The 14,457-nt window shown below is 43.3% G+C and overlaps 1 protein-coding gene and 1 pseudogene across 1 annotated transcript in view; one reads left to right on the forward strand and one right to left on the reverse strand.

Moving 5' to 3' along the window:
* DSP (desmoplakin) overlaps window positions 1–14,457 on the forward strand; it is a 125,567-nt gene that overhangs the window by 48,917 nt on the left and 62,193 nt on the right. The gene's annotated exons all lie outside the window — the stretch shown is intronic.
* LOC101037249 (isocitrate dehydrogenase [NADP] cytoplasmic-like) lies at window positions 4,311–5,868 on the reverse strand (annotated as a pseudogene).

A 14,457-nucleotide genomic window follows, 5' to 3' on the forward strand; every position in this document is an offset into this window, starting at 1 on the left:
ACTGGGGTCTGTTGGGGGGAAATAGGGGAGGGGCAGCGGGAGGTGGAGAGTTGGGGAGAGATAGCATGGGGAGAAAGGCAGCAAATCACACTGCCACGTGTGTACCTATGCAACAATCTTGCATGTTCTTCACATGTACCCCAAAACCTAAAATGCAATAAAAAAAGAATATTTCTGTTATCCCTATAATAAAAAAAAAAGAAAGAAAATGGCTCTATATAAACAAATGTATTATATCATTATAAAGTGCTACTGTTGTTCGTTCAGAAGAAACTCATTGTTCTACAAATGTTTAGTAGCCTACGTGCTTTTGGAGGGATATAAAGATGGATAAATAGATTGCTTCCCTCAAGTTGTTTACAAATCAATTTACAATAGATGACATGTAAGTTAATCAGAAAACAAAACTTCCTAACTGTAAGGCTTTCTGATGATAGAGAGATGGGATGGGTGTTCGAGGATACCGGAAGGGTGTTGATGGTTTTGGGGTTGAAGATATTAAGAGAAAGTTTTGCTTCAGGAAAGTAGTGAAGGAAGAATATCTGTGTTACACAACAGAGGAAAAGTGGAAAATTCAGGAAGAGGTGGAAGAAGCTCATAGCAAAAAGAGATTGAGCATCAGGGTTTGGTTTTGTTTTTTTGAGACAGGGTCTTCCTCTGTTACCCAGGCTGAGTGTAGTGGTGCAGTCGTAGCTCACTGCATCCTTGACCTCCCAGGCTCAAGCAATCCTCCCATCTCAGCCTCCTGAGTAGCTGGGCTACAGGCATTCACCACCACACCCAAATAATTTTTTAATTTTTTATGGAGACAGGGCAGCTAATGCTGCCCAGGCTGGTCTCGAACTCTTGGATGCAAGCAATCCTCCCATCTTGGCCTCCCAAAATGCCAGGATTACAGGCCTGAGCCACTGCCCCAACGATGAAAGTTTTAAAGAAGTAGTCTTATAGATGGTTATGAAGAGTTAGAAGTTTCCGGGGAAAGAGAGCCTTGCTGCTGAAGTTAAAAGGACATTGCTACTGGATTTGTGGTTTTTTTTTTTTTTTTTATCTGAGAGCGCCTACTGGTCTATGATACTCCTTGGGCTTCTCAGGTAAGCCAAGCACATAAGTTCAGCTAAATTTTCTCTAAAAGATTCATCCCTATGCCATTTGCACCTGACTTCCAAACCAAATAGATTTACAAACATTGAGAGCAGCTTTAGTTGAGTGTCGGAACCGAGGGGTTAGTACCATGCATCTTTCTGGGTAGTTTCTCCTTGTGCCTTCTCCGTGTATTTAACAGTATCACTCAATGGTAGTCTGACATCAAAAGCGTTCAAATCCATTCATATGTGTCAGGCTGGGCACCAGGTGGGCAGACAGAGGTTATTAGAACCTCATCTTTATTGGTCACCTGTCTGATACCAACTTTGCTGAAGCTGGCAAGCTCCACACCAGGCTTGCAAAATCTCCATTTGCTTATGAAAGCACTAATGGACCTGCTGAGCTTTCAAACTGTCAGACGAACCTGCTCCTCCTGGTCTGAGTGCCAGCAGATTTAGAAATGCCTCTGATAGTCATTCCCCAAGCTGGAGCACCTTAAATTTTTTTTAATCCGCCTCGTGCACACACACACACACAAATTTTAAAGGCTAATGTGGTTTTTTCTCATTAAAGGAGTATCTGCACTAGGCAGAACATTCAGGAAACAGAAAGGTATAAAGGTGAAAATAAAAATCACCATAATCTCTGTATTCAAAGATAAATATGAGCCCTATTTAAATTTTGGTAAATTTCTTCGAGGTCATGTTTATTACAAAGGTGGGATTATGCAGCAGGGACAGCTTTGCTAGTCTACGTTGTCACTTAACATTCTTGTTAAATAATGTTAAAAGGGGAAATCGTTTTTTCTTTTCCTAGTTGGCTCATATCGTGAAGGAAAATAGCTCTTCCATAGTATAAATGCCCACTGGTGGGTCATGGTCTTCATTATACACTGGAAACAGCATTTGCTAAGAGAATTATCTAGTGTTTCAGATGCCTTGTGCTGAGACTGCTGTTGGATTCAGTAGAGAATGGTTCTGTCTGAGGTGGAGATTAGTTAAGGTAGGTAGAATTTGCTGATTCTATCACAGTATTCTTGGGGATAAGGTGTTGTGCCAAACTCCTATTAATCTCAGTAGGAAAGGCACCAGGTTCAAGAGGCCAGAGAAGAGACCCAGAGCCCGCAAATGAGACACAGAGTTTTATCAGGGGGTTACATACAGCGGGGAGAGTCCAGCGGCGGCAGGCTGGAGAACATAACCACATGGCCCAGTGGCAGTGGGTTGGCCAGGAAAACTGCAACCGCCTGCAAACAGCATGAAGTGTCCATAGCATTTCCGCTTAACACCCACCCCTGACGACCTCCACCTGGCAACCCTCATCCAAAACTCAGGGCTTCCATGTACAGCCCGTGTTCCATGAAACAAACCAGGGGCTCAGATGTTTTTCAAAGATAAGGAACAAACTTCCATATTGGCTACTTGGGTTTCCCATCTTGGAACACACATTTAGATATATCTGCCATCCAGGATCATTCTCAGAGTGTGCTTAACTAATTGCTAACCAGGTGTGTTTACCCTACATAAGATGATCCCAGGTTTAGGATAGCAGCCTGTACAATTTAAGAAGGCCATCTTTGTGTTCATAAAATAATCTTCATATTGTCATAATATTTGCCTAACTAACTGCATAATCTGCCTTCAGGACATTTTCGTATTAAATGCGCATTGTTTCTTAAATGTGCCCTTTTCTTCTCACCTGCCAATAGACATTGATCCTCATGAAGCAATTCTTTCCACAAGCATTTATTGAACACTGGCAGGGCTAGAGTTTTCAGAATGCTGATAAACAGGCCTTTCCCTGAGACGTGATTTTAGACTAAGGATGCATGGTTTGGGGAGCTGATGAGCAACGGGTCTCACACCTGCTACACATTAGCATCACCTGGAAAGCTTTTGCAAGGGCCAGGGCCCAGGATACACCCAGACCAGGTGATTGCCTGTTTCTGAGGATGGGACTCAGGTATGTAGCTTTCAAAGCTCCCCAAGTGATTTTAATGTGCAGCCAGGGTTGAGAACCAGTGCCAGAAAACAATGATTCTCATCAAATTGGTTGCATATGAGAATCATCCAGGAAGATCTTTTAATAAATTAAGCTGCCTGGGCTCCACCCCAGAACAAATGAGTCAGAATCTTTGGAAGAGGGACCTGGGCAACTGTATGCTTTCCAAATCTCCTTCCTAGAGTCTGATACACAGCAAATATTGAGAATCATTTATACAGGCAATCTAGTGAATGAGAAAATCTAGAGTTGAGCCCATTTCTGGCTCTTTGGCCTTGCAAGCCACGCATAGCTGTAGGATGAAGAGTTACCTCTCAGCAGCCATGTTGGGTAATGGTAACAGCAGGGCTGAGAACCTGAAGGCATGGGTCAAGTCTTAGCTTTGCTATATAGCATTTGCTGTGCAATGTCACACAAATCACATACTTTTTCTGGGTTGGGAGTCCTGTCCACCTGCCTAAAAATCCAGCACTCTTTCTACCATACCTAGTGTTTTTAGATTTTTTTCTACCTTAATTGGTCTTTTACTATTTTTATTTTTGCTGTGTTGTTTATTGATCAGTACATTGACCTAATGATTCATTCATATATAGTTGTTTTTTTTTTTTTTTCAAACCTCCAGGTAGCATTTATCCCAGATTCCAAACTCTCCTATGGCCTAAAAAATGTTTAGTCTATTAGAAACATTCAGCAAGCTCTTTGCAAAAAAGACTGCATTATCTTCAACACATTTTAGTTGCTCTCATAGTTTGTTCCGGTCATGTGCAAGTTGAAGGTAATAGCTCTACATCATGTAATGCGACATCTGTAACACCAGAACCTCCCCATGCCCAAGGTCATGGACAGAGGGGAAGGGAGTGAATTTCTATCTAAGGCATATTTTAGGGAACAAGACTGTGGCTCTCATTTACCCTTTTGAGCACTCTTGATTTTGGTCATTTAGATTAAAACATGAGAAAAAGTGACATTGAATACAAATGAGTACTAACCGAATTCCTAGGCTGCACTAGAAAATAAAATGTTATAAAGTCCCTTGCCACATTCACAAAGGTGGCAATAACTGTATATATAAGAAAAAGGCTATAAAATTATAGAAAAGATAAACTCTGGCTTCTAAACAAATCACAAAATTGATTTTGCCTTTATCCTTGACTGTGATACGGAAAAATGTAAACCTGTAACCTAGTTACCAAAAGTCACTTATCCTCCTCAGCCCAGGTATGAACTTAAAGTTTGGCCTGAGCTAGTTTAATCTTCAAGTTTTCTCTAAGTTTGTCCATGAATTCAAACATATTCGAGTAGTCAGAACGTCGCACATGGGGTAAACCTTTAATGCAAGCAGCCAAGTCCTTGGTCATGAAGCCAGCCTCAGTTGTCTCAATACAGACTTCTTCCAAAGCATTTGCAAAGAAGGCAAGCTCTTTATCGTTATCAAGCTTTGCTCTGTGGCCTAACCCTCTGGTCCAGGCAAAAATGGAAGCAATGGGACTGGTGGGCGCCTCCTGTCCTTTCTGCTACATGTGGTGGTGATGGGTTACAGTCCCGTGGGCAGCCTCTGCTCCTACCGTCTTGCCATCTGGACACACTGGCACGCTGGTCATCGTGCCAAGGGAGCCATACCCTGGGCCATGGAGTTCGACTGCTTGTCACCATCACAGTTTTTACAGGCCCAGATGAAAACTCCCTCTGATTTCATCGCTTGGGCCACCATGTCATTGATGAACCTATGTTCATACCAGATCTTTCAGGCTTCAGAGTAGGACTTGAACTGCTTGTCACATGTCTCCTGAAAGAGGTCTTTAAAAGGTACATCTGCCGGGCGCCGTGGCTCATGCCTGTAATCCCAGCACTCTGGGAGGCCGAGACGGGTGGATCACAAGGTCAAGAGATGGAGACCATCCTGGTCAACATGGTGAAACCCCGTCTCTACTAAAATTACAAAAAATTAGCCGAGCATGCTAGCGCGTGCCTGTAATCCCAGCTACTTGGGAGGCTGAAGCAGGAGAATTGCCTGAACCCAGGAGGTGTAGGTTGCGGTGAGCCGAGATCGCGCCATTGCACTCCAGCCTGGGTAACAACAGCGAAACTCCGTCTCAAAAAAAAAAGGTACATCATATTTCTTCAGAATAGTGTTTTTGGTGCTCAGATACAAAGGCCAACCCTTAGAGCCATTTGGAAGGAACTGAGTGCAAAATCTTCAATTAACTTCTCTTGATTACACATCCCCATGGCAACAGCACCGCCCTCTTCAAAGTGATGTACCAGGTATGTCACCTTTTGAGTTCTGTCACTTGGTGTCTAGGTTATCTCTATTTTTCCGGGCCCCAGAACAGTAAAATCTGTTGCTTTGTATTGATCCCCATAAGCATGACAACCCGTGGTGATACGTTTTACCCATCTACTCACAAGCCAGGGGATATTTTTTGCAGATAATGGCTTCTCTGAAGACTGTGCCACCCAGAATATTTTGGATAGTGCCTTTTGGTGATTTCCACATTTTTTTCAACTTGAACTCCACAACCTTTTTCTCATCAAGGGTGATAGTGTCATACTTGATGCATAATACTTACACATGACAACATTATACTTTTTTATAGCTTCTGCAGTATCCTTGGTGCCTTGGTCATTGGTGGCATCACGATTCTCTGTGTCCAAATCATAGCTATGTAGATCCAATCCCACATAGGGAAAAATGAGTTTCTCTTTAATCAGTTCCCAAATGATTCATGTCATTTCATTTCCTTGCATTTCTACCATAGAACTGCCACTGATTTGTTAAGACATTTTGACTTTAATAAACGTTAAGGGTGAATCAATGTCTTATCACCCCAATTCCCCAAAGTCTTGCAGACTCAACTGAATGTAGTCTATCTCCTGCTGGGATGATATGCTGACCAGGAGCTGGGGATCTATAGCTGCTCACATGCTCAGACTCACATACACAGTCTGGCAATCCCAGAGCAAACCCCCAGCTGCCTCAGCATCTGACACAGCCTCCGCAGAAACCCTGTATGTAATTCTTTTTTTTTTTTTTTTTTTTGAGACGGAGTTTCGCCCTTGTTACCCAGGCTGGAGTGCAATGGCGCGATCTCGGCTCACCGCAACCTCCGCCTCCTGGGTTCAGGCAATTCTCCTGCCTCAGCCTCCTGAGTAGCTGGGATTACAGGCACGCGCCCCCATGCCCAGCTAATGTTTTGTATTTTTAGTAGAGACGGGGTTTCACCAGGATGTTGACCAGGATGGTCTCAATCTCTCGACCTCGTGATCCACCCGCCTCGGCCTCCCAAAGTGCTGGGATTACAGGCTTGAGCCACCGCGCCCGGCCGTGTATGTAGTTCTTAACGTGAGTACTAAAAATATTAAAAGCTATGCAACTGTAATTCTTTTTTAAACAGTTATTCTATTGACATTTTAGTTTAAACTTCGGAGACAAATTATTTTTAGAAAAAGGTTTTCAGGCTGGGCGCGGTGGCTCATGCCTGTAATCCCAGCACTTTGGGAGGCCGAGGCAGGTGGATCACGAGGTCGAGAGATCGAGACCATCCTGGTCAACATGGTGAAACCCCGTCTCTACTAAAAATGCAAAAAATTAGCTGGGCATGGTGGCGCGTGCCTGTAATCCCAGCCACTCAGGAGGCTGAGGCAGGAGAATTGTCTGAACCCAGGAGGCGAAGGTTGCAGTGAGCCGAGATCGCGCCATTGCACTCCAGCCTGGGTAACAAGAGCGAAACTCTGTCTCAAAAAAAAAAAAAAAAAAAAAAAAGAGGTTTTCAAATGCCATTATCTTAAAACATTGAAAATTTGTTAGGTCTAAAGTTTGACTAATTCATGATTTAACATAGATACTGCATGCTCAATCATGTCCAATCTTTCAAAACACATTGATAACATTATTAAGAAAAATTGGATTACCAGGAACGAAGGTGTCATGAAGGATACCCAATTCCATCGGAGAACCCAGATCAGGGAGTAGTTTTATAGACAAGGGAAGAAAGCTAAGCAATATAAAGTGTTTACAAGTTAAATGCATGATTATGACTTTAAACTGTCATATGATTGTGCTACTTTTTTTTTTTCTTTTCTTTTTTTTTGAGAGAGTCTTACTTTGTTGCCCTCTGTAGTACAGTGGTGCCATCTCGGCTCACTACAACCTCTACCTCCGAGGTTCAAGCAATTCTTCTGTCTCAGCCTCGCGAGTAGCTGGGACTACAGGTGCCCACCACCATGCCCGGCTAATTTTTGAGTTTTAGTAGAGACAGGGTTTCACCATATTCACTGCCCGCCTTGGCCTCTCAAAGTGCTGTGATTACAGGCGTGGGCCACCATCATCCCTGGTGCTACTTTTTTTTTTTTTTTTTTTAAGACAGGGTCTCCCTCTGTGGCACAGGCTGGAATGCAGTGACCTGGCACAATCTCAGCTCACTGCAACCTCTGTGTCCCGGGCTTGGGTGATTCTCTTGAGTAGCTGGGACTACAGGTATGAACCACCACGCCCCGCTAATTCTTTTCTTTTTATTAGAGACAGAGTTTCTGTATGTTGCCCAGGCTGCTCTCGAACTCCTGGGCTCAAGTGATCCACTCGCCTCACCCTCCCAAAGTGCTGGGCTTACAGACGTGCACCATTGTGCCTGGCCTGATTGGGCTTCTTGTTATGAGATGTTAGAAACTGCCAGCACAGTTTCCACCACCTTCCTTCCCTCATCCTTAGGCTATAGTTAGTGTCTCCCTTAATTTGATTTCCACTTATTCTATGAACAGCTAAATTGAAAAATGTAGGATGTATATAGACAAATATACAACCCAGGTTGGGGAGAGGCACTAAATAAAAGAAAAAGAAGTCTAACCCAGGCCATGAGCTTACTTCTTTAAAAAAGCCTTTACACTTATCAAAAACAATTTTTTTTAAAGGAATGGGGTAGATTTCCTGCTTCTTACAAGTATGTTTCTAGAACTATTAAAAGCTTGCATTCATAAAATAGCTGGTAAAACGGCTCTTCTGGCTTCTGCAAGAAGGCAATGCTGAGATTATCCAGGGGACTTGGTTAAGGAGACCCATCAGATTTGGCTGCTTTCTCTCCTGCTTCACCAGAGTCTGGCCTCTTCTGGTTTTAGCGTCTCCATTTTCCATGGGTAAGTCTGATTTGATAGTTTTGCTCCCCCTTTTCCTTGCTTTTTTTGTTTGTTTTTGTTTTTTGAGATGGAGTCTTGCTCTGTCACCTAGGCTGGAGTGCAATGGTGCGGTCTCACCTCGCTGCAACCTCCACCTCCTGAGTTCAAGTGATTCTCCTGCCTCAGCCTTCTGAGTAGCTAGGATTACAGGCGCTCACCACCACATCCAGCTAAATTTTGTATTTTTAGTAGAGACAGAATTTCACCATATTGGTCAGGCTGGTCTCGAACTCCCGACCTCAGCCTCTCAAAGAGCTGGGCTTACAAGTGTGAGCTACCACTCCTGGCCTGTTTGCATGTTTTAAAATCAGTTTCAGCATCTGCAGGAGCATTTTTAGATACCATCCACCAGTCTCTGGGACTGCCTGCCTCTTGAGCTGAACTGCTGCTTTTCCCTGGCTTCTTGCTGAGGCAGTGTTCTGGGACTGCAATGGCCTTTGCACAGCTGTGCTGGCTGCAATTCTCACCACCCCTAAGCTGCTGGGACCCTTGTTTTCAAACTTCTTAAAAGCATCAAAACTAACTTTTATTTGTGAAATCTTGCAGAGAATCCCGACATTTCGTAAGGATAGCGATGTAACTGTCGTTATTGAAGTGGGAGTACACTTTTGTGGAATGCTGATATCCTTGACCTGAAAATTCCACCAGTCCTCACGTGATGCTGACAGATTTTCACCTTTGAATAAAAAAATGATTAAAATCCTTTGGGGGATTTTTAAAGAGAAATTACCAATCTCTTCTCCCAATTCTTCTTTTATTTTTATTAATCTACTTTTATAGAGATGGAGTCTCACTATATTACCCAGGTTGGTCTCAAACTCCTGAGCTCAAGCAATCCTCCCACCTTGACCTCCCAAAGTGCTGGGGTTATAGAAGTGAGCCATCATGCCTGGGCTCCCCATTCTCTAAGTTGGAGAAAACAGGGGAAAAAGGCAATATTGATGGTGAGAATCTTGGGAACCAATAGCCATCATGGTACTATCTGCTCATGTCAATGTGGGAGGGTTTCCCTGGTGGAATACCTCCCGGGAGAGGCAGGAGTCAAAATCTGACCAGGTAACAATACAGGACCCCTGTGGCCCACCTTGTATTGGCCTCCTTTATCCATAAAGAGTGAGGGGGAAAGTGAGAGGAAGGAGCATTTCCTCCTGAGGGAACAGGGTTGTGACACAACCATATTAGACTTGGTCATCCCTGATGAGCCGTCAAATACTGCATAAGACCAACAGAAACTACTCCCTGAGCCATCCTGATTAGGTGACCCATGACCTTCATTAATGACCACTAATCTGTGTTCATTGTTTACCAGCAGGTTAATGAGGCCTTTTATTAGCAGAGAAGAAAACAATTAGGTAAGTACGGGTTGGATGACTATAAGACCTGCAGAGAGCCTAGACTTTTATCTGACCCATCAGTTTGGACTCTAGAGTAAGTGTAGCCCAATATAATTATGTAGGACTAACATCTTATCTCCCTGGGAAGCTCCAGACACTTGACTCATGAATAGGTTCTCTTTCTCTTCATTGCTGGACTTCTATCCGTCACCACCCTCCTTAAAGAAAATATATACAAGTTTTGAAATGGCTTATGTTTTTATATAGATTCACTTGCCAATGAAATAATCTTGAAATTTCTAGATAGCACTGGGCGTGCTGGCTCATGCCTGTAATCCAAGCACTTTGGAAGGCCAAGGTGGGAGGATCGCTTGAGCCCAGGAGTTCAAGGCTGGCCTGGGCAATATGACAAAGCGAGACCCTGTCTCAAACAAAACAAACAACAACAACAACAACAAAAACCCCAAAACAAAAACAAAAGAACAAAGATGAGTTACCAAAAAAGTTTTAAGAAAGGGCACAAAAACTCAAAAAAGTTTTAAGAAAGGGCTCCTTTTCTTGTGACCAGCATTCTGTTACCAGTTGACAGTTTGCATATAGCCAGCTTTGGCTGAACTCACACTTGTTCAAATTTCCCTGCGATCTGAACTGGAATGAGGTAAAAGCCATTAAAAATGAACTCTCTGAGTTGCATTTAAATTCGTCCCACTGAACTCATAACTGTTAATCCCATTCACAGCTGTAGTAATTATATTCCATAATCAGTGAGGGGAGACCCTCCCCCTTTTGTATTCTTATTGAATAGAGAAGACATAAATGTCAGAGTTCTGCCCTAAATTAAGATTCCTTCCCACAAAAGAATTCTGGACTCAGAAGGGAAGCCTGGTCCTTTACAAGGTAAGCTCATCTTGTCCTCTTTCAGCTCAGGGGCAGCAAACTTATAGATCAGTGATTCCTAGTCCACAGGACATGGATGCCTGATGAGGCATTTAAAATCGTGAGTTTGCAAGCATTGTCTATAGCCTGCGTACGTAATCTTTTACACCTACACGGACTATTCAAAAACATGGGGATGTGTCATTGCAATTAGTAAAATACAAATTTGCTCAAAGGATCACTAAATTCCTGGCAGTTTTAAAAATAATACCAGTAAATAGGATTTCCTCCATTCGTTATTGTCAGAGGTTTTCTTTGCTTAGAAGCAAATTAGCAGTTTTTCATAACAAAATGGTCCTTGTAATTTAAAAGTTTGGGGGTCACTGTTTGAGAGTGTTGGTGATCTGCGTTTAACTCAAGAATGACCTCCTCACAGCTCTGTAAACTATTGAGGTGTTGACATCCCAAGGCTGTTATAACTGGAACATATATATGAATCCTATTCTTCACAAGGCACAGTATTCTTGATTTCATCCTTCCTAAATCCCTTTGTCTCATGGCATTTACAAATCTTTTTTTTTTTTTTTGAGTCAGAGTCTTGCTCTGTCACCAGGCTGGAGTGTAGTGGTGCAATCTCAGTTCACTGCAACCCCCACCTCCTGGGTTCAAGCGATTCTCCTGCCTCAGCCTCCCAAGTAGCTGGGACTACAGGCATGCACCACCAAACTCAGCTAATTTCTGTATTTTTAGTAGAGACAAGGTTTCACCATGTTGGCCAGGATGATCTCAATCTCCTGACCTTGTGATCCACCTGCCTCGGCTTCCCAAAGTGCTGGGATTACTGGTGTGAGCCACTTCGCCTGACCCAGCATTTACAAATCTAATTGAAGAAATATGAAATAAGTGCACACAAAAGGTACATTAATGAGCTAAGAAAGTGCCAGGAGAGGCCGAGCACGGTGGCTCAAGCCTATAATCCCAGCACTTTGGGAGGCCGAGGTGGGTGGATCACGAGGTCAAGAGATCGAGACCATCCTGGTCAACATGGTGAAACCCCGTCTCTACTAAAAAAAATACAAAAAATTAGCTGGGCATGGTGGCACGTGCCTGTAATCCCAGCTACTCAGGAGGCTGAGGCAGGAGAATTGCCTGAACCCAGGAGGCGGAGGTTGCAGTGAGCCGAGATCATGCCATTGCACTCCAGCCTGGGTAACAAGAGCGAAACTCCGTCTCAAAAAAAAAAAAAAAGAAAGAAAATGCCAGGAGAAAATATATGGTACATGATCAATTGCCAAATGCTGTGAACTTATAGACAACAGGAAGAGAAAGGTAGAGAGAGAGGGAGAGGAAGGTTAGTTGTGTGGTGAGAAGAAGTATATTCCCAAGACAGACATCAGAGCAGGTTTTTATAGACTCTCATTCCTGGCTCTGCTAATTGTCACCCGAAAGACTGTGGATAGATAACCTGACCCCGCTGAGCCTCTGTTTTATCATTAATAAAATCAGGATTATAATTATAATACCTCTTATATCTTGTTGTTGCAAAGATAATTTATGGCAAAATATATTAAATACTTTTATTATAGCTAATGTATAATATGTGAAACTCAATGATAGCTAGTATTTATTCTATTAGACTGTAAATCCCTCCAGGATGGGAAGTGTGACTGACTTATTTTTGCTTCCACAGAATCTAGCACAATGCCTGACTCAAGTACTCAATAAAAGGAGAATATTTGCTGAATGACGGGAGAAATAAATGGATAGATGGTGGGATGATTTTTTTTAATGAACCATGGGCTTTGGTGACATGGAAGGGTGTCATGGAGAGCAAGAGGTGAATCTAACCATGCATGGAGAAGAGAGGTGGGCCCTGCTGTGGCAGAGAGCGGGAACCAAAGTACAGAGGCAGGTAGGCACCTGGGATTGGGTATTGGGAGTCAGCTGTGGAGGGTGTGGCCTGCCAGGCTGGGGAGTGTGTATCTTACCTGTGGACAGTGGGAGCCAATGAAGATTTGTGAGGAGGAGAATGGCATGAGGAGAGAAGTTTTCTGAGGGTAGCCTGGTGCTGGTGTGGAAAGGAAGGGGACAATCCATGCTAAGTGAGGAGTGGTCAAGTCCCTGACCAGAGTGACAACTATGGAAATAGAGACAAAGGACTGATTGAGGAGAGGGCAGAGGTCCTACATCTCAATTCTTTATGAATTGGTAAGGTGGTCACTTAAACCATCCTTCAACATGCATACTAACTATTGAAAGGCCACATTTTTGGCCAGGCATGGTGGCTCACACCTGTAATCCCAGCACTTTGGGAGGCCAAGGCAGGTGGATCACCTGAGGTTAGGAGTTTGAGACCAGCCTGATCAACATGATGAAATCCATTTCTACTAAAAATACAAAAATTAGCTGGGCATGGTGGCATGTGCCTGTTGTCCCAGGAGGATGTACTTGGGAGGCTGAGGCAGGAGAATAGCTTGAACCCAGGAGAGGGAGGTTGCAGTAAGCCAGGATCATGCCATTGCACTCCAGCCTGGGCGACAAGAGCAAAACTCTGTCTCCAAAAAAAACCTCAAAAAACCAAAAAACAAAAACCACCACATTTTGCAAATCACTGCGGGTGAGTACTGAGTTAGAGAAGAAAGAGACACAGGACCACGGATTGACCAGGAGTGTGGAGCCTGCCGCATGCACTGAGTCAGGGAAAGGTGATCGGAGGAGTAGGCTTTTTTTTTTTTTTTTTTTCTTAGTGACTTGGGAAGATCAAGAGTGGTGAATGTTAGCGTGGGCAATGGAGGTGGAATAATCCGTAAATGTGGAACTGATCTTGGGGCTAAACTGACAACGACAGAGTCTCACTTGCCTGAACAAAAGCAAACTAGAAGTCCAGCAACAGGGGTAAAGCCCGACGGTTCTACCTATGGTGAGGCTGAATTCTCCTTGGGGGGAGCTCACTCATTCATTCACCACATTTAATTGAATTGAAAAAACAGCCACTTGCTTCTTCCAATAACTGCTATTGTCAGTGACTCCTTGATATTGTCTACTGTTAACTACATGACATCTTCTGTCTGTGAGTTTGTGGAGCACCAGGGAAGAGGCCAGAACGCCCAGCTCAGTACTGCTTTTCCGTGACAGAGGAAGATGCTGTGAGGGTTAGGTTTTCTCTAGGGTTCTTAAAAACTCTTTGGAGAATTAGATCCATCCAAGAAGACAGAGAAAAATCACATGTAGTATTTACAAAGGGTAGCCCGGAACTAGAACTTGAGCATAAATCTGGTCTGAAAACTTGGTTAAAGATATAACAGATTATATTGGGGAATCTGTATGTGGATCTGAAACGCAGGCATCTTTCTAGATTTCTTATACACCACTGGTGCAGATATAAAATGGTGCCACCATCTGAGATGACACTTTGGCCTTTTTGTGTCTGAAAATTGTCATACTCTATGCGAAAATTCACACATTCTATGGTCTAACCTTCCACTCTTGGCAGTACCAACAAGAAAAACTAGGAGACGCGTCTAAATATGTTCAGAGCAGACCTTTTTGTAACAGCAAAAATGTGAAAATCAACCAACTGTCCATCAACAGCAGAAAAGATAAATCCATTGTAATATGTTCATACAATGGAAAGTTAGTAAATCGTTAAATGACAGATGATCTTACAGCAACATGCAACAAAGTGGATGAATCTGAAAATATATAATCGTGAGAAAGTTAAGACTGGAGGTGGTGGCTCATGCCTGTAATCCCACTTTAGGAGGCTGGGGCAGGCAGATCATTTGAGGTCAGGAGTTCAAGAGCAGCCTAGCCAACATAATGAAACTGTCTCTACTAAAAATACAGAAATTAGCTGGGTGTGGTGAGGGGTGCCTGAATCCCAGCTACTTGGGAGGCTGAGGCATGAGAATCACTTGAACCCAACAGATGGAGGTTGCAGTGAGCTGAGATCACACTACTCTCTAGTCTGGGTGACAGATTGAGACTCCATCTC

This window comes from Saimiri boliviensis, chromosome 4, assembly GCF_048565385.1.
Source record: "Saimiri boliviensis isolate mSaiBol1 chromosome 4, mSaiBol1.pri, whole genome shotgun sequence".
Lineage (NCBI taxonomy): Eukaryota > Metazoa > Chordata > Mammalia > Primates > Cebidae > Saimiri > Saimiri boliviensis.